The sequence below is a fragment of the Coenobita brevimanus genome, chromosome 57, assembly GCF_032717465.1.
Source record: "Coenobita brevimanus isolate Jiangsu-jjx chromosome 57, ASM3271746v2, whole genome shotgun sequence".
In the NCBI taxonomy this organism is placed as follows: domain Eukaryota; kingdom Metazoa; phylum Arthropoda; class Malacostraca; order Decapoda; family Coenobitidae; genus Coenobita; species Coenobita brevimanus.
The window spans coordinates 42,493,776-42,514,278 of NC_137010.1; positions in this window are offsets into that span (position 1 = coordinate 42,493,776).

The window sequence follows — 20,503 nt, forward strand, 5'->3', positions numbered from 1 at the left end:
GTGCAAGAACAACATTCTGACCCGACACTTGCTGCCGTGTGGAACAAACAAAAGGGTCGAGTGATAAAGTATTCACGGGGAGGTCGAGCCAAGTTCCTTCGTAAACAAGGACGGCTCTACCGTGAGTCACGAACACCCGAGGGCGAGGTTTGACTGCAGTTTGTCGTTCCCGCCAAGTACCGCCTAGCAGTGTTACAATGGGGTCATTGTTCAGCCTCAGGAGGTCACATGGGCAAAAGGAAGACCCAGGGCCGTATCCGAGCTGACTTTTTCTGGCCAGGGATGGGACGAGACATAGATAGTTTTGTCCGTTCCTGCAGTGTGTGCCAAAGTATCACCACTAATCAGGGACATGCCCTTCCTGTGCCATTCGTAACCACACCTGTAATCTCTGAGTCAGTTGAGAGACAGGGTAGTGGTGAAGTGGGTGCAGACCTGACATCTCGCCCATTGGCCCCACAGGACACATTATGTCCAGGGCCTGTACATACATATTATGTACCGTAAGTTAAGGGGGAAGTTGAGAGCCGACTTGAGGCTATGGAAGACCCAAGTTTGCATAAGGATTCTCAGCTTCCCGGTACTAATAGAAGTACTGTAGGTTAAGGGGGAAGTGAGAATTCCGCAGAGGCGACTTGAGGCTATGGAAGACCCGAGTTTGCACAAGGATTCTCAGCTCCCGATACTAATATAAGTACTGTAGGTTAAGGGGGAAGAGAGAACTCCGCAGAGGCGACTTGAGGCTATGGAAGACCCGAGTTTGCACAAGGATTCTCAGCTCCCCGATACTAATATAAGTACTATAGGTTAAGGGGGAGTTCGAGAGAGAACTCCGCAGAGGCGACTCGAGGCTATGGAAGACCCGAGTTTGCACAAGGATTCTCAGCTCCCCGATACTAATATAAGTACTATAGGTTAAGGGGGAGTTCGAGAGAGAACTCCGCAGAGGCGACTTGAGGCTATGGAAGACCCAAGTTTGCACAAGGATTCTCAGCTCTCCGATACTAATATAAGTACTGTAGGTTAAAGCACTTCCTCCCATTTTCTATTTTAGTTTGATGGGCGAATAATATTTCACCAGGATAGGCATCCTCTGTCGGAAATTTAGGAATAAAGGTTGAGGACCCGTGTGCAGTTCGAGGCTATGGAAGACCCGAGTTTGCACAAGGATTCTCAACTTGCCGACCATAATCGTGTGCTATAATTAATGGCGACCTCGAATGTACGTCGTAGCACTGACTGCTAGGCAGAGAGAGTAATTGTAACATAATAACATTTTGTCTCATTGACACTTTTGATGCTCCACCTCAATTGGTTTTGCAGGTTCAGCAATGGGTGTAGCAGTTTTGCTGTGCGGACCAGCTGATCGTCTGCTGCACGCTGCCGCCTCTTCTCCTCTGCCTTCGTCGTCGCCATGTTATTATTTACTATGTCATTTTACACGTAGGTACAGATACACTACAACTGTCACACCTACACCGTGTATTTCATACATCACGCTACAACACAATTAGTTGTCAGTGTAATGTAGCGACTTTTCGCTCAGTTTGACCTGAGTACAGGATTTTCACCGTCGTCACGGAGTTTTTCCCTCAAGCTTGCTTCTATTAACTTAAATACGAGTTTTTTTTTCGCTCACTGGCAACTGTGACTTTCTCCTGTAGCAGGATAGCACACACACCACAGTGTGAATCTTGTGTGACTGAGTTAGGATGTGTACATATATATATATATATATATCCACAAATTTTTTCCCATAAGGAAAAAATTTAATTTTGTAAGGGCGTAATGTCACGAATCAATTCGCGACATTTCCCTTTTGTGAGAAGCCACGAACTATTAGTGGAAAACTCACTGTGTATCGCTCAGCTAACCGTTTCTCCCTCCATTTCGGGGTATACTTTTCAAAACATTCGTCACTGTTTTCAAAAGTGACCGATTTAATGTACTTCACTAAGTGCTGTACTGAGCGATACTATTGATCTTTATTGTTCACCTCTGCTTGCCTAAACCGTTAGCCACGCCTTCTTCCGGTGGCTTGTGCGTCCTGCCCATACAATGTATTTTGAAGGCAGTCTAGTGTTTGCCGTGACGGAGAAAGGTCCTGTGCTCAAGAAGTGTGAGAGGTCAGCTAGCACCCAAACTCCACTAGTACAGTTAATCCAAACTCCCACCCCCCGGGTGATACATAGCATTCATCGACCGGTATTTCCTTTGTGTATTTTGTAGTCTTAAGAGTTTAGTTAAGGTGTTTTTTCCTAGGTGTAAGTATTTAGCTTCTGTGTGAGCGAGTGAGTGCGTCTCATTGATTTGATTTGAAATGTAACGTTAAATTTATTTTTTTGTAATCAATAAATTTAACAGTTCTTTTCTTGAGCTTAATGTAAAGTAAACTCTTGTTTCATTTCTCCATAATTAAGCTTATTTCCCACATAGCTCCTAGCTTGCATACACGTTTTACTATTCATAACTGGTACTTAGACCAGTCTTGTTGTATTAATTTAAAATCCGTTGTGCCATAGGAATTAAGCATCAGCAAGGACCTGATTATTATTATTAGTATGTTATTTATTGTCAGGGGTGAAGTAACTTTCTCCAGAGGCTAACAGTACAGTAATTCAGCAATTGTGAGTAATTAGTCTCTGCTGTGTACTGTTGAGAAAGTTTTTAAATTCTCGTTCTTAGAGAATCGTTGCACGATTTAGCAAGACAATCATTGTCCCTGCTCTTTAATATTATTGAATATTAATATCAATTGAATAATATTTAAGCATTTATTTTTAAAAACTCCGCGATATTATAAAAATCCCGTGACAGTAACAATTATGTAACGACAAACGATTGCATTATGTTACACTTTGCCAATTAACAGTTGCATTAACAAGATGTAACTTTTATGTAACTTTAACTACAATTATAAGGCCAAGACACTTATATAAGGCCAACACAATTATGCATTAACACAATATAAGTCATACAATTATAGCACAATTCTGTATTACCAGTATCATCATACAAGTTAGGTGAAATATTAGACATTACTAAAGTGATAACTCTATGTAATGTATAACCTAGCAGTAGAACCATTGCACAATTATATGCGTACGTCTGTTGTACATGCACGTCTTACAAAGTGTTATACAACAACCATTGCATTTATTCAAATATGTATACAACTTGTTTAAAATGAAATATTACTGAATAATCACTATTTACTATGAATAATATATGTATACAATATTCATACAATTATGTTACTTTTACAATATTATATATTTCACTTAATTAGCTTATAAGTTCATTATAATGTGTATATAATATATATTAATATGTTAGGACTATTAACTGTCGATGGTACGCCATTTTCGCGCGGCCGAGCAGATATCAGGACTACATATTATAATTACAAATCATAATAGATAGATAGATAAATAGATAGATAGAGAGACAGATAGAAGCAGGGAGTCAGATGATGAGAAGGTATTGTGTCTGCGAGAATCAAGCAGTGCTAAACATGCTTACACACTCTTAACGCGAGGAATGCTTATTAGGCACACGACAGCGCCTAGTGACCATACACACACATACACACATACTCACACACAGGCTGCTAGAACTTTCCATCCACGAGGAACACACGTGACACACCCCTGCTACACCAGAATTTAGGAAAGAGAGCTCAGACGGAGGTTAGCCATAGAACAGAGAGGTCAGAAGGAGACAGGCCTTAGAAGAGACAGGTCACAGGGAGAAGGGCTTGGCAACTGAGAGAGAGGGACAGAGAGAGAGACAGAGACAGAGATATAGCTAGCGGGACTGGACTCTATACTTACGCTCTGTGTGAGAGACTTGTTAATATTTCCAAGACAAATAAAAATAGTCCCATACTATTCTTTACCTCTCCTGTCACTACATGACAAATGGGAAGCTACTCCAAGATATAAAAACCGCTCGTCCACAAGTCTAAAATATATATATATAACTCAACCACAAAGGAACCACAAAAGTCATTCATGACATTTAGTCATTTATGACATATATATAATATATAGATAAACAGATAGATACAGATATATAGATATAGATATATAAACTATGAACATGAAATTTAAGACAGTTGTTGACCTTCAGTCAGACCAGGATTTGAACAGAGTGGGACCTCCTGGGTCCCACTCGGATATAGTGAGTGGCCCTGGGGGTTCCGAGTCAAATGATAGTTTTTTTTAACTGAAAATACGAAATTTTGCATAATGAGAGGCCTTCATTCATGCCAGGTTTTAGGTACAGTGGAACCACAGAGTTGAGGAGTGGTCCTCGTTCGTCAATACCTAAAGCCCTTACACACTGCCAATGTTTTTAACCTACGGGCACGAAATTTTCCATAGTAGTAGATGCTAACCCGGTTCACACTTTGGACTGGGGGAGGAGGGAGGCCTCAGATTATTGCCCCACACGTTGCGGGGCAGCCACCTCAGCAGATGCCATAATTTTTTTTTTTTTCTTCTTCTGTGGGAACGTAGAACTTTGCGCAGTGGTAAACCCTTACTCAGAGCAGACTTTAGCCAGAGAGATTTCCACGATGGTCCCCCTTGCCCTGTAAATAATTTTCCCTTTGTAGAGGTGGTTGTGACTATAATAGGTGTCCCTTTTCTTGTTATAAGTCGATGAGCTTGTGGAAGAATGTACTATATTTGATTTATTTTCACCAGACAGAACGGGACGTCTTTTACAACTTGGATTATTCTTGGTGGCATGAAATTTTTACCAGCCGCGACTGCAAAGCTGGTATTGTTTTCAGCTTGTCTGTCTTTTTTTTTTTTTTTTTTTTTTTAGTGTGTCCGACTCTGGGCATAGGCTTCACAGCCTGCTTCCAAGGCCCAGTAGTCCTCCTACATACCATACACCTCTACATGTCACCACTTCGGCGCTAACACCCACCGTCCATATTGAATACATGCTAGGGCTGTTTCATACAGGACAGGTGTACTAGTATTAGCGGGGGTATTTTTACGGCATGTCGGCGGGTCTTCCGGCAGATTAGTAAAGTCTGATTTCATGAGATTCAAATCCGTAAACTGCTCCCTACTCCAGCGGAGATTTGAACCTGGGTCCGCAAGGACTGCAGCCCGCCGCTCTACCGATTGAGCCACCGCCTCAAATGCATTTTAAGATGATATCTTAGGACGCATTTGCACTGGCATTGTCGTCAAATGTGTTCCAAGACTGTCATCTTAGAACGCATTTGCATTGTCATCAAATGCGTTCTGAGATGACATCATCTTAAAATGCCTTTGTATTGGCATCAAATGCGTCTAAGATTTATATTACTTTAATTAACTTCACAACCGCTCAAGATATCTTCACAAAATTTTACAGGTGTGTAGTAGGGATGAAAGTCTCCTAGGAGTTCGAAATCTGTGAAAAAAAGGTCGAGGTCTGTGTGTCTGTTACCACGATAACTTTCGCAATCTCTCAAGAGATTACACAACTTTAAAGGGGTGTAGAAGGGATGAAAATCTCTTATACGTTCGACATTGGTGAAAGTAGGTCAAGCCCAAGGTCATCTTCCGAGTTGCGCTTGATATGTATCGGCTCGAGGCCGGTGTGATTCTCCCTTTGGGGGACCTCTAGTATAACTATACTTTTGAGATACGAATGAGCCTCCTCAATTATCAGTCAAATCGACCTTCGAATCTGACCACATTTGGACGTAATATGAACTAAAAAGTGTTTAGGATATCATCACGCTGGAACAAATGCACTATAACGACAAACTGACTGACCGTGATAACTTTAATAGTCAGACTGTGACTCAGTTTTGCAACCTCAGATATCAAAATAATACTTTGATCACTCCGGCGCTCTGCCTTTTACCTCAATGCCTCTGTTTTTGTCCCTGCATCTCTCTTTGTTTGTCTGTTCACACATCGCCGTCCATGTCTCATACCCCATATTGAATCTGTCGTTCTCTCTTTCTGTCCCCTCATTTTTGAGTCTGTCTGTCTCTGTCTCGTTCTCTGACCCCAAACCCCTGCCCCTGTCTGTCTCAGAACTCTATCCATGTCTCTGTCCCGTCAAATCTGTCTGTCTCTGTACCTGAATCTAGTCCAACACCAACTCCAACTCTCTCTCTCTCACTCTCTCTCTCTCTCTCTCTCTCTCTCTCTCTCTCTCTCTCTCTCTCTCTCTCTCTCAAATTCAATGTGGCACGTATGATGAAGCCTGCATCACAAAACTTTTCCCTCCATCCCAAGCAGATAGACAATATAATTCTGTTCGGTTCGATTGCTTTGGCTTTCACCTCTAGATGCATTAAGATATACAATTATTCTGGCCAACACAATGAGTTTATTCAGACAAGAGAAATCCACGCAAGCCGTCCTGATAATGTCGCTACCAAGGACGCACTTACTGTATTTATTTATTTATTTATTTTTTGTCTCAACAGGAGACGAATTTTCGCTTAAGGAAATTCTTGGAGGCAATGGGTTATTTTACAGTCTCATTTTTCTTAGGATAGGAACAAAGAGACCGCAATAGACACATATATCACTGATTTATTAAGCAACATTTTAAAAAGTATTTCTGCTATATACATAAAAATGAAGTGACAGAATAAGTTCAAGACATTAATCAAATCACAAGGCATTCAGTAACTGGGTGAAAAAAGTGTGTAGGATAAAAGCTGACAGAGGGGAATATAAGCAATAATTCAGTAATTCAATATCCACTACAATATAATAGGCTTGTGAGTGTACGCTGTCTAGGCTACTGGTGTGTGATATCGCTGTCATTTTTCTGTAGGCATTTACTTCACCTTGACGTATATTTTTCTTTTATTTGTAAAGCTGAACATAATACATGCCATTTATTTATCACAATCCTCTTTTAAACTATACAAGTTTATTCAGACTTTATTCATTCACGTCGCCTACACATAATTTCACTTTTCAGCTGCATGTCCAAACCTAGAGTGCAGCATTTCTCAATCAACAGTCTCGTTTTGCTTTCATTTAAATTTGATTCCGTCCCTCTTCCATCACCATAATTCTCGGCAGCTATCATTACTTTCATTTAGTCATCCCTTATCCAGTTCACCTCTCTACTCATCCTAATTCATCTACAACCCCTTCTTTTTCCTCGTCTAGCTTTACTGCCAAGATCTACTCAGACTCAAACTTCAAAACTTTAATTTTTTACTCCCGTCCAGCTCAGATTCGTCCGCTAGTTACATCAAGGACCACCCTAACTCATCACTACTCACTTCCATATCTCACCTGCCTTACTCATCCCTTGCTTATCTCAGCCTAATATTGCTCATCCTCTACTCATATCCTAGCCTACCCTTACTATCAAACCTCCACAACTCACTCAACTCATCCTTCTAATATTATTCAACCAGTACTAATCTCCACCTCATTCACTCTCTATCATCACATTAACCTTAGCTCATATCAACCTCATACTGCCAGATGCCCTGTATCTCCAAGGTCAAGAGGTCTCCAAGGGTCTGTTTCTCTAGCCTCACCCTTAGCCTTATGCCCTTGGAGTCATAGTCGTAGGAGGAGGAGCTAAGGGCGGCGCCGTTGTGAATCACGGCCTTGGGAGCCCTTTCCACCCCCAGCACCTCTATGTCTTGCAGATGGAGAGAGTCGAGGAGAGAGTGGCCCTTGGTGATGCGCGAGGTCAAGATGGTCTGTTGGGGGAAAATAATGAGTTAGTGGAGAGAGAGAGAGAGAGAGAGAGAGAGAGAGAGAGAGAGAGACAGACAGACAGACAGACAGACAGATATTGGTAAAAGAAAGCATACACAGCTGCTGAACGTTCTTAAATGAATCATATGTCTCACTGTCGTTAACATCCATTCCAGCCAGGAAATGAATCTCAGTTATAGCCTATAGTTTCGAAAAATTATTTTGTCGAGTTTTGCATGTATCAGTAATTTTTGCACACTGTTGCTGCTAGCAGCTTATTATATTGTTCCATTAAGCGAATATTAAAGTTTTTTTTTTCCCTCTCTATGTGTATTAGTGCTGCATTACTTGGCTTTGAGTTTCTTCCCATTATTTCTAGTCTTAGTATCATTCTCTGTTTGGAACAAATAATCATATCTGACGCCACTGAAATTGTTAAGAGTTTTAATTACATGTATCAGATATAATCTAAGTCGTCCCTTTCTTAGAGAAAGAAAACGCATTTAGTTTCTCCATTCGTCCTTTGTAGAGTACATTTTGCAACGACGGAATGATTTTAATGGATCTGCGCTGCACTCTTGACTGCGACTAGAGCAGTGCTGCACACAGTATTCTAGGGGTGGTCTAACTCATGTCAGAAAAAGTAAAGATATAAGGCGTTTTGTAATCGAAGTAACCAACGAAATGGAATATTTTGCTTTCCTTGTTACTGGTTGCTATACATTGTTTTGAGGTTTTCAGGTCGCTACTGATCATAATTTTTCGTTCCATCTGTGGGATATCAAACATGCTGTACTCATTTTTCTCCAAAGTGCATTAAGTTAGATTTATCTACATTAAATTTCATCTGCCATTTTCACCCAAGTTATTAATTTATCAAAATCGTTTTTATAGTCACAGTCCGCTTTAACAATAATTTTGCCGTCAACTTTCATGTCATCTATAAACTTCCCTATCTTAGAAGAGAGTCTATTTTCTAGTTAATTAAGTAATGAAGAGAACTGGTCCTAGAACTAACCTTTGAGGAACTCCGCTACTTACTTCTAGCCAGTCTGCAGATTCGCCATTTACCACTACCGTTGCTTACGATTCGTTAACCAATCACCAATCCATGATTATAATTTGCTACAGAGGCCGTGGGTTTTTAGCTTTTCTAATAGTCTTAGAATGGGGACTTTATCAGACGCTTTCTGAAAATCTAGGTAGATTACATCCGACTTTGTGTGTGTGTGTGTGTGTGTGTGTGTGTGTGTGTGTGTGTGTGTGTGTGTGTGTGTGTCTGTGTGTGTGTGTGTGTGTGTGTGTCCCAATTATAACATAACTTATTTAAAAATTCTGGAAGATTTGTAAGATATGATCTGTTGATACGGAAGTCGTGCTGATTTAATTATCAGTTATAAGATTATGCTTGTCAAGGAATAAGGTAATTTTATCTCTCTCAAGATTTTACTTAACCCGCCCCGTCCCGTCGATGCATGAGTATGTTGCAACGATTTGCATTTGCCAGTCCCGGTGACGTACCAGTACGTCGTGCAATTGCAATTTGCATAATTTCGACAATTTTCAAATTTCGCGCTTGAGTTGCGGTATGTACCCTCGCATGACCTTCCTCTACCTGCCACCAGGCGGGGACACTCGGCAACCCCGCGCGACCCACGCTAGCCCAGCACTCGTCCACTCACCTGGTAGCCACGGTCCTGCTCAGACATGGCTAAGAGAGGTCTCTCAGACAGCGAAATTCAAGTCGCCCTGGACACCTTTACTGGCGACAGTGATTCCCCACTGGACGACGAGGATATGGACAAGGATTATGTGCAGCCAGAGGAGGAAGAAACCACCAGCAGTGACGAGGAAGTTCCGTCCCCCAGGAAGCGGCAGTACGTGACTTACCGTGCTGCTAGAGAGGGGCAGGAGGCAAAGAAGGCACGTGCTATATCCTATCCCTATCCCCAGCGTGATTTGGAACCAGAATTCGAGGACGAGGACGAGGACGGAGCCGTGGGACGTGCTGCCACGTGGTATGGACGGGAGGTGATTACACATTGTGGCCCAGAGTGCACACCACGTCGTATGAGCAGGTATGGGCCTAGCATTCTGTTTGGGGAGCTAGGAAGTCAAGTGGAGGGAGTGGGGAGTGAAAGGGAAAGTCCAGGGAGGATTAGGGAAAGTGAGAATGATGTGAGTGAGTCATTGCTCTCCCTACGTAGTGTGAGGCGGCATAGTGGATCACGTGGGCCAGTGCGGGTGCATTCCTTATCACGTGGGGTTGTGAGGGAGGGGGAAGGTGGGGAGGAACCACTCCAAAGCACGTCTTATGCTCCCCAATATCCCCTAACACATGGTCGAGCTAGGTTGCGTGAGAGAGCACGTGGTGTTGTAATGGAGGGGGAAGGTGGGGAGGAACCACTCCAAAGCACGTCTTATGCTCCCCAATATTCCCCTATTTCATCCCCACAGCCCCCTAATGTTCCTCAAGGCAGTAAAGGTAAGGGAAAGGGAAAGGTAAAGGCAGAGGGAAGAGGAGTGACAGTGGGGAAGCCCTCCGCACTCCTTCTCCCCCACCTCCCCAACCAGGATCTCCTCCCCACCCAGACGAAGGCGGTGATGGGGCTGATGGGGACGAGGGATTTGTGTCGTGGGATTGGGAGGATAGGAGTGATTTTTCTCCCCTCATTCACCCCTTCACTGAGCAGGGGCGATCTGGCTGCATTGCACCAGGAATTCACCTTAATTCCACCAGGTTGGATTTTTTCCACCTGTTTTTCAGTGAGGCATTTGTTGATCAGATTGTATACCAAACAAACCTGTTTGCAAGCGCCCAGCGCCTAGAGAGTGAAAGATTGGGAACAAGGAGTAGGCATTCTATGATCTATGATTACCCTGTCTCCCTTCCAGAAATGTTCTTATTTTTGCCCTGGTCCTTTTGATGGGTATTATAAGAAAGAATAGAATTCCTGCTTACTGGACTAGGGACCCTGTTATGTTTACCCCCATATTTGGTCAAGTGATGACCCGTAATCTGTTTCAACAAATTCTAAGTCGCCTCCATTTCTATGATGCTCATGACCCTGCAAATGCAAACAACACTGATAAAATGAGGCGAATTCGGTTGGTCTTTGATCACCTCAGGCAAACCTTTCGTTCCTCATTCTATCCCTATAGAGACCTCGTCATAGACGAGAGTCTCGTGTTGTGGAGAGGCAATATTTCATTCAGACAGTATATACCCAGCAAAAGGCACCGTTTTGGGTTCAAGATCTTTGTTATGTGTGACTGTAGGACTGGATACGTGCAAGACATAGTCTTGTACACCGGTGCACAGACAGACATAATAGAAGATCGAAGTATTGGACTGTCGGGAGCAGTGGTAAAGACGATGATAGAAGACTACCTTCATCGTGGTCACGTTCTCTACCTCGACAATTGATACACTAGCCCTCTTCTCGCTCGTTATCTTCACACACATGAAACGGGAGTCTGTGGAACCGTAAAGATGAACCGGCGTCACATGGCCAAGGTAGGGCGGAAACTTGCAAGGAATGAGGTTGTCTTCTTCAAAGCCAACAACATCCTTGCAACAATGTGGAACCACAACAGAGAAGTAAGCCTCTTGTCCACGGTTCACCGCCCCTTCATGCACCGTACTGATTCAGTAGATTACCGTAGCGAGAGCAGGCGTTGTGTTTGGAAACCTGAGTGTGTTATGGATTACAATATAAACATGCGCCTTGTGGACCAGTCAGACTCCATGATATCGACGGTAGAGTGTGCCAGGACCACGATGAAGTGGTATAAAAAACTGTTCTTTCACTTGCTAGATATCACTACTCTGAATTGCCACCACCTTCACGCCAAGACCACAGGAGTTCAGGAAACATTTGAAGGGTTTGTGAGGGAGCTCACAAGAGAAATCTTTGCAAAGTATGCTGTTGAAAGGCCCCAACATCGCACCCGCACTGCCCATATTGCCCAAACTCCCCAAAGAATATCCGGCCGCCATTTCCCCACTCCTATCCCTCCCCAGCCAAACACACCTAGGCCCCAACGCAGGTGTCACGTGTGCAGTAATTCCCAGGAGAGACTCACGACACAGAGGAAGGACACCCGCTATGAGTGCGTGCATTGTGACGTGGGTCTCTGTATTCACCCATGTTTTAGTGAATATCACACGTTGATGCAATTTTAGTATGGTGTGAATGCGAAAGGACGCTGAATTTATGAGGTAAATGCGACAGACAGACGCTCAGTGAAATTATCAGTCATGCTGATCTCCAAATATTAGTATAAAGTGCATACGGGTAGAACGTAAGTGAAAACATTGTATGTAAGTATATAAATATGCCCTAAGTGGAAACTTACATAGCGAGGGTTTTATGATGCGATATTCTGTCGCTCAGTGCAATAAATACGGCCCGTAATTAAATAATTATTATTATGGGAAATTCTTACAGGTATAATATAAGTTCAAATTATTGTATGTGATGATATAGAGTCTAAGTCAAATATTCATAGCGTGTGTATAGAGATGCGATTTCCTGACGCTCAGTTGAATGAATAAGGCACGTATTAGTCAAAATAAAAGTCAGCAAGTGATAAAGTGAATAATTAGTATATAAGTGTGTGAGTGAATTAGTATATAAGTGTGTGAGTATTATGTTTGTCGAAACATTCCTTGCGAGGGTATTTTCAGGCGATATTCTCACGCTCACTTGAATAAATAGTGGCAGTAAGTATGTACAGTGCATTATAGGGGTGTAAACGTGTGTAATGTAAGTGGGAAATTATAAGTGGAGTGAATAAATAAAGTAGATGATGAAACACGAGTGTTTGAGATCGTGGTTGCTACGTGAATATGCGCTAGCATATCGCTAAATGCCCTCGTAATGAATGAAAATAATTGAAAACCTTTACAGTGGTGGAGGAAAGGTTCTATGTAAAGGGGAAAATAATTGGAAAGTGATAAAACAATTTGGTATGTTGAAATACGAGTCATAGCGAGTGCACTTACTAAGCTGATGTGCGCTATACTTATGCTGCATATCATCATATGAATGAAAACATCTGAAAACACTTACAAACAGTTGTAATTGGTAAAATGTCATTGAAACAGAAGTATACAAGTAGAAAAAATGATAGGTTGACTCATACCAGACACTTAGCATATAGCATGTTACGACTCGGACCAAACTCGCTATGCTCGCGCGATGGTACAATGCTTATTTTTCATTTATATGTGTCTGAAATCCATTATATTGTTACTGTTATTGTTTATTAGTTCAAATTCAATAAATATAGAGGTGTTGTGTGTTGTTTCTCCCATTATTTCTTACCATAGAAAACGTAAACGCATATCCAGCCCATTACAGAACACCATACCTGCAGGGGGGAACCACACCTGTACGGACCACTTATAGACCACGGGAACCACTCTCTTTGTGATTTTCCTTCGTTTCTCGACCTAAGCGGAAGTTTTAGCAAAAAAAAAAATTTTCCAAAAAGGCTCGGGACTAGGGGATGTCATAGGTGCGGAAAACCTCGGGACGTGATGGGTTAAAGCTGATGTTAGACAAGTAGGACGGTAATTTTTGACACGTTTTTTGTCGCCCTTTTTATTAATAAAGGTGATATATTAATGAGTTTCTACAGATTAAGTACTTATATTCAGTTAATGACTTACTGAAAATTTTAGTTTAAAAAAAAAGTAACACACTGTAGCATTTACGCAATATACGAGGAGATAACAGTTGGTCTGGTCCAGTTGATATATCTAGATCGATTTTCTGAAGATAATTTTGTATACCATGGCTGCACAGCCGGAGCTTTTGAGAGTGAAAGTGTGGGAGATGTTGCGACCCCTGTCACGGTAGGAACAGTTTGAAGTGGTGGGTCTCTCTGGCGACATCCGACAGCTGTGAATGGTTTAGATCCTTTTCATTTTAACAACAAAATAACTGTGCTTACTTTTCTTACCAGTATTTATTCATTGCTTTCAGAGATAGTAAACTTGGCCTGATTTTAATAAGGATAGGAATTAAATATTTCCTACAGTATCATCATTAAGTATATTAAATAATAAGTTTTTGCATAATAAATATAAAGATTACAGATTTAAAGTGTACGTACTGAGGACTTGTTTAGTCATTTTCCCGTGAAGATCATCCTTCTGTGCCCCTTGCTTCTAAGAACAACCCTCCATCTCACCTCCGGGATGCCTTACAAAGTGATAGTCTATCCCATCTAGCCTTCACAGTAAGAGGAATCAGAGGAGCCTTGAGCGCGAAGGTACAAATTTTGTTCTGGTTCTATTTGAGAGGGAAGGCACGCGGCTTATGGTTCTTTGATATGGCTTATATACTGTTTACATAATTTTCATAATATTATGTTTACAGTTATCAGTTAAAAATAATATTTAAAGAATTATGAATACTACTGCTAGTGATGCTCCCAAGTTTTGTTGGTTGCACCACTACCTCCACTACGCCAAGACCGATCTATAGAGCTAAGGCCTGGTGCAATGCAACCCAAGTCCTGTCACCTCAATGACTATTGAGTTATCGTATTCTGATCCTTAGAAAACCGGCTGTGAGATGGGAATGTATTGGTTATTTTCTTCCGTGAACACATGGTGGATTCGTTCAGAAATGCTGCTACTTTTAGATCATCATGGAAGAGACTGCCTTCCGAGTCTAACAGAGGGCTTGAGCTGTATTTACATTTCTCTCACTCCCTCTATAAAAAGATTAAGAAAAGAAAAAAGACATTTAGATTATCAAAAAGGAGATGGGCAGACTATCTAATATACTATAGCACTAGCCGTCCGTGTGTGTGTGTGTGTGTGTGTGTGTTTTGGGCAACCGAAACTACACATTCAAATCGCACCAAAATTCGCAAAAAATTCCCAAAAAATTCGCTGATGTGAAAAAACTTGGTCCCATCGCGATTGAAAAACTTTTACTGTATTTAATGAGCGATCACATTTTGACCAAAAATCGCTGCTCCCGAAGCCCGGCATAGGATCTCCGTGGAATTTTTTGCCCAGATGTAGAACTAAAATAAACTGTAGCAGTAGCCGTGTGTCTGTGTGTGTACTTCGGACTTGCGTTCGGACAACTTGGGTTCCATTCCCAAAGCTGCAAACAACACGACCAATTGGTTAGCTGCAAAAAATCCAAGTGACATTGTTACACTAGAATAGCACATAAACGCGAGAGCCCTCCGCAGGAGCAAGTGCGAGGGGCCCGAAAGGCCCACGAGCACTTGTCTAATATACTTTAGCACTAGCCATGTGTGTGCGTGTGTGTGTGTGTGTGTATTTTGGGCGGCCGAAACTACACATTCAAATCGCACCAAACTTGGCACAAAAATCGCAAAAAATTCGCTGATGTGAAAAACTTGGTCCCATCACGATTGAAAAACTTTTACTATTTATAATGAGCAATCGAAGTTTGACCAAAAAACTCCGCTCCCGGCGTAAGTGCGTGAAATTAGGGTTGCGTTCACCGTAGAGATTTTGATGGCTTTATATAATCGTGACTGATTACCTGAAATGATCGCAACGCGCGCGCGAAGCGCGAGAAAACGAGTGAGAAGCACGAGGAAAGAGTGTGAAGCACGAGAAAGACAGCGCGCAGCGCGACAGCCCTCCGCAGGAGCAAGTGCGAGGGGCCCAAAGGACCCACGAGCACTTGTGGTAAACTATGGTATTAAGCTGGGAAATGAGTTAAGGTGTGACAGAATGGGAAAAGAGTCATCTCCAGTATCACCACCACCACCATCATCATCATCATCTTCTCCATCATTATCATCACCATCATCATTTCCAGCCAGACTCTATTACCACATATAAATCGGGTGGGTAGGATCATGAAATGCGGATAGGGAACACACAAAGGGAGGGAAATTACCATCAGACTTCCCAGCGAAAACTGACAACACCTTCATTCACTCTTCGTTGAAACCTTCGAATTTCATGGAAGGAGAGGAGAGAGAAAATTGAAGAGGCGAGGAGGAAAGAGCAAAAATGTGGCTGAGAGTGAAATGAAAAAAGTAAATGAAAGGAAAGAAGTGGCGAATGGCAAACAGTATGAGACACACTTGAAAAGAAAGTCGAAAAGACAAACTAGAGAGAGAGAGAGAGACGTGAGTGAAATGGAATGTGGAAGAAGTGGATAGAGTTATAACGATACAAAAATCTTGTCACAGACGAAAAATGTTTTACCATCTTTTCTAGGTGAGAGAGAGAGAGAGAGAGAGAGAGAGAGAGAGAGAGAGAGAGAAAGAAAATTTAATAAGACTGAAAAGAAGCCTGATATGAATATGAGATTTCCCATACACCGAAACGTAATCCGGCCTTCCATTTGCACGAGGTAATTCATCATTTGACTGTGTCTCCTGTGTGAAGAAGAGAGAGAGAGAGAGAGAGAGAGAGAGAGAGAGGACAAAACGCGAAAGCAGTTGCAGTCTCTCTCTCTCTCTCTCTCTCTCTGGGTGGGTGGGCTTGGGTTTGAGTATATATATATATATATATATATATATATATATATATCATCATCATCATCATCATCATCCAGTTTTACATTGCCCCATGAGGAGCGTAGGAGCCCGGGGCTAAGCAGTTGGTCCCGACATTTAAGATGAGAGTGACCAGCCTCAATCATCCCTGAGTGGCATTACATGAGCAATCAACCCCAACCACCCCTTGGATATAAACCTTCACCGGCTCAATCCGATTGGAGCGCAATAATTACTCACTGAAACACTAGGTGCCAAAATTTGGTTATATGGTTACCACCAAGCGTAGTAAATGGTTTCCTGGTGTACAGGAAATCATTTGGTTTGTCACTCAGTGTAGAGTCACCCACAGGCAGAAGAATGAGGAAAGAATGAAGGAAAGAAAGACAGAAGAGGGAGTGTAAAGTTACCCGTAGGCAGAAGGACAAGGAAAGAATGAAGTAAAGGAAGACAGACGAGGATGGAAGGAAAGAAGGATGGAGGAGAGGAAAGGGCAGACACCCGAGAGCAGCACTACATCGAGTGAGTGGATGGTGAGCGCCCCCACCTATATATATATATATATATATATATATATATATATATATATATATATATATATATTTACATCAACTATATTTCCATCAATAATATGCAAGGGAAAATTAAGCTGTCGTATTCAAAATAAATAGCTGAGGAAGAGGTGTTATGAAATTCCTAATATATAGAGAACTCGGGCCCAACTTTCATTTATACCGCTACTGGGTAATGGATATTTCGGAAACATATTCAATTTAGGCCTGTTACATTCTCGATCCGGAGCGAGTTAGGCCGTGTGGCAGCTCAGGCGGAAGACTCTCTCTCTCCCCCACTGTTTACACCACTTTCGTTCACCTACAACCACTAATTCACACCACACATCCTCCTCCATTCAATTTACAATGCACCACTTTCTGTACACCCGTCTACACACCGTTATTAACACCAGCTATACTCACACCACCTACCCCTATTTACACCACCGACATCCATCCGTTCATAGTCTTTATCCCCTTTAATACAAGAAGAAATATTAAGAAAGGATGGTAGGAAGGAAGGAAATAAAGAATGATGGAGAGAAATGGGAAGGAGGGACAAGAAGCGAGGAAGGAAAACAGGAAGGAAGAAAGGAAAAACGATACGAAGGAACTAAGAATGAAAAGAAAGAAGAAGGGAATAGAAGGAGGGAAGAGAGAGGAAGAAAGAAGAGGAAAGAGAAAGAAGGAAGGAAAGAGGGGAGGGAAGGAAGATACAAAATGAATGGAGAGAAAGAGACAGGTAGAGAGGCAAAGAGACAGGAGATGAGTGACAAGAAAAAATGGGGAAGGAGGAGAGAAGGAGGGAGTGAGAATTATTGAAGGTGAGAGGAAGGAAGGAAAAAGTAGAATTAAGGAAAACGGGAGGGTGCATGAAAAGATGGAGCTAGCAGGAGTGGAGGAGGAGAGTTATGTAAGGAGGAAATAATGATAAAAGAGATGGAGGAAGGAAAGAAGGGAGGATGAAAGGAAGGAAGAAATGAAGAGGAACTGGGATAGAGGGATTGAGAGGGATGGACGGCGGGAGGAAGGAAGGAAGGAAGAAAGGAGAGAAGGAAAGAATAACACCATCGACAAAAACCTAATACTTAATCTTTATCCCATTCATGGGTAGTATCACACTTGATTTTTTTTTTCTACTGGCTACCTGCTGGTTTCATTTACCCTAAACTAAATATTTTCATTTGGTAGCAGCAGAAAATATAAAACAAGCATCCATTACCTGAATGTATATAATCCAATTCGTGCAGTATCTGATTCGCAATATTTTCTTGTTTTACTTGTCCAACCCAACTCACTCAGTCTCGCTCATCCAGTCATCATCCCCAGGCAATCAGTCATGAACCCCACTCACACAGTCATAAGTCCCACTCACCCAGGCATCAACCCCAGACACTCAGTTATCAGTCCCACTTACCCAGTCATCAATCCTACTCAATCATCAGTTCCACTCATCTAATCAGCAGTTTCACTCACTAAGTCATCAATCACACACACCCAGTCATCAAATCCACTCACTCATCAGACCCATGCAGCTAGTCATCAACCTCCTATACTCAGCCATCAATTCACTTCACCCAGTCATCAGCCTCACTCAAACTCACTCACTCAACCACACTCACCCCAATCCCACTCACCCATTCATCAGTTCCACTCACCCACTCATCTCTCCCACTTAATTCATTCATATAAAAATCCCCACTGACCTAAAGTCCCATTCCTCTGACCATCAATCTCACCCATTCATTCACTACTCCCACTCCCATTGTCCCAATCACCATTCCCACTTCAACCACTCCTATGTCCACTCCACTGATTCCTAACCCCCCACCGCAAACTAATCTTCATTCCAGTCACCAGTCACATTTAATTCCAGTCTCTCAATCCCACTCACTGACTTTCATAATCCCACCACTCACTCCCACTCGTCCACTTCCATTATCCCACCACACACTCCCCAGTCCCACTCATTCACTTCCATAATCCTACCATACATCTCCACTCCCTTTCTTTTACTTCCATAATTCCATCTCCCACTCCCCAGTCCCATTCATTCACTTCCATAATCCCACCACACACACACACACACACACACACACACACACACACACACACACACACACACACACACTCATCCACTTCCATAACCCCACCCCATACCCACAGTCCCACTCATCCACTTCCATAATCCCACCACACACACACACACACACACACACACACACACACACACACACAGTCCCACTCATCCACATCCATAATTCCACCATACACTCTCCAGTCCCACTCATCCACTTCCTTAATCCCACCATACACTCCCCAGCACCACTCATCCACTTCCATAATCCCACCACACACACACACACACACACACACACACACACACACACACACACACACACACACATACACACACACACACACACACACAGTACCATTCATCCAGTTCCATGACCCTACTCACCCAATCCCACGCACCCGTACAAACGCTAAGGCAACTGACACGTAGTCCACATTCTCCACGATGTCAGTGCCTTCCCTATCATCCCAGAACAGCATCCCACTCACCCAATCCCATACTCCCACTCATCCATCCCATACTCCCATCCCAATCCCACCAAGTCTCAAAATCCCACTCACCTGTACAAACTCGAAGCCAACCAGCCCGTACTCGCCAGCCTCCACAGTGTCAATGCTTTCCCCATCATCCCAGAACAGCAGCCCACTCGCCCTCCGGTCCCTGCCAATGCCCACAATCACTCCCATGGGCTCCAGTCGCGAGAACTTGGTGTTATTTGCTGGCCGTTGCGTGGGGATGATGGTGGAGCCGCGTACATGGAGTGGGATGGTGTGGAGTGGCGCTGGGATGGTGGAGTAATCCCCTGGAGTCTCCACGGGCTGACCCTGGTGGTATGGAGAAATGGTCTTTTGATTTAACGCGACACATCATCATCATCATCATCCTAAGCCTCTTTTCCCATTTACCAATAGCGGGAGGGATCCAGAAACAGGAGGTGGAAGACAGGGAAGTAGGAGAATTATCAATACAGCACCCAGAAAAGTGGACCACACTACATCCACTCATTAATAATAATATTAATAATAATAATACACATACTGTTGTGGCCTGGACTCATTTGGATATGAACTACTGTAGGTGGAATCCAGTTGAAGTTAACCTTTATCCTGCAGTCCAGCGTCCTTCTCTCGAGAGATATGAATAAAGCTGAGTGATGATGTACAGTACAAGTAGGCAGCGGATGTGCACAGATATATAGATGCCACTGCGTGAAGGTGTCCTTTTCCAACAACAGTATCAGTAGTAACAAGAAGGAACTCTCAGAAATTACACCATCTGCTGCCTACAATAGGTCCACGGACTGAAAATTTTACTCTGCCCTGTGATTTTGACGTTTGACCAATTGTTCCTAAAATCAGATTGCCTCACCTGTTTGACCCTAAACACTTCTACCAAGTTGGATCCAAATTGGCTCAAAACTTTTTCTGTACATCATGTGCAGTGGCCAAGACCTTTGAGTTACTATTCACAAAATCGAATGCCTTCATCCTAGCCTCACCTTCAGCCCTTCCACTACTTTTGGTCAAAAAAAAAAAAAAAAAAAAAAAAAAAAAAAAAAAAAAAAACGGCTTAATCTACAGTGGCGAACACTTGATTTAGCCCCGTAACCTTCACCTGTGATTTTTGGTTCTGAAAATCGAATGACTCCATCCTCCCCTTACCCT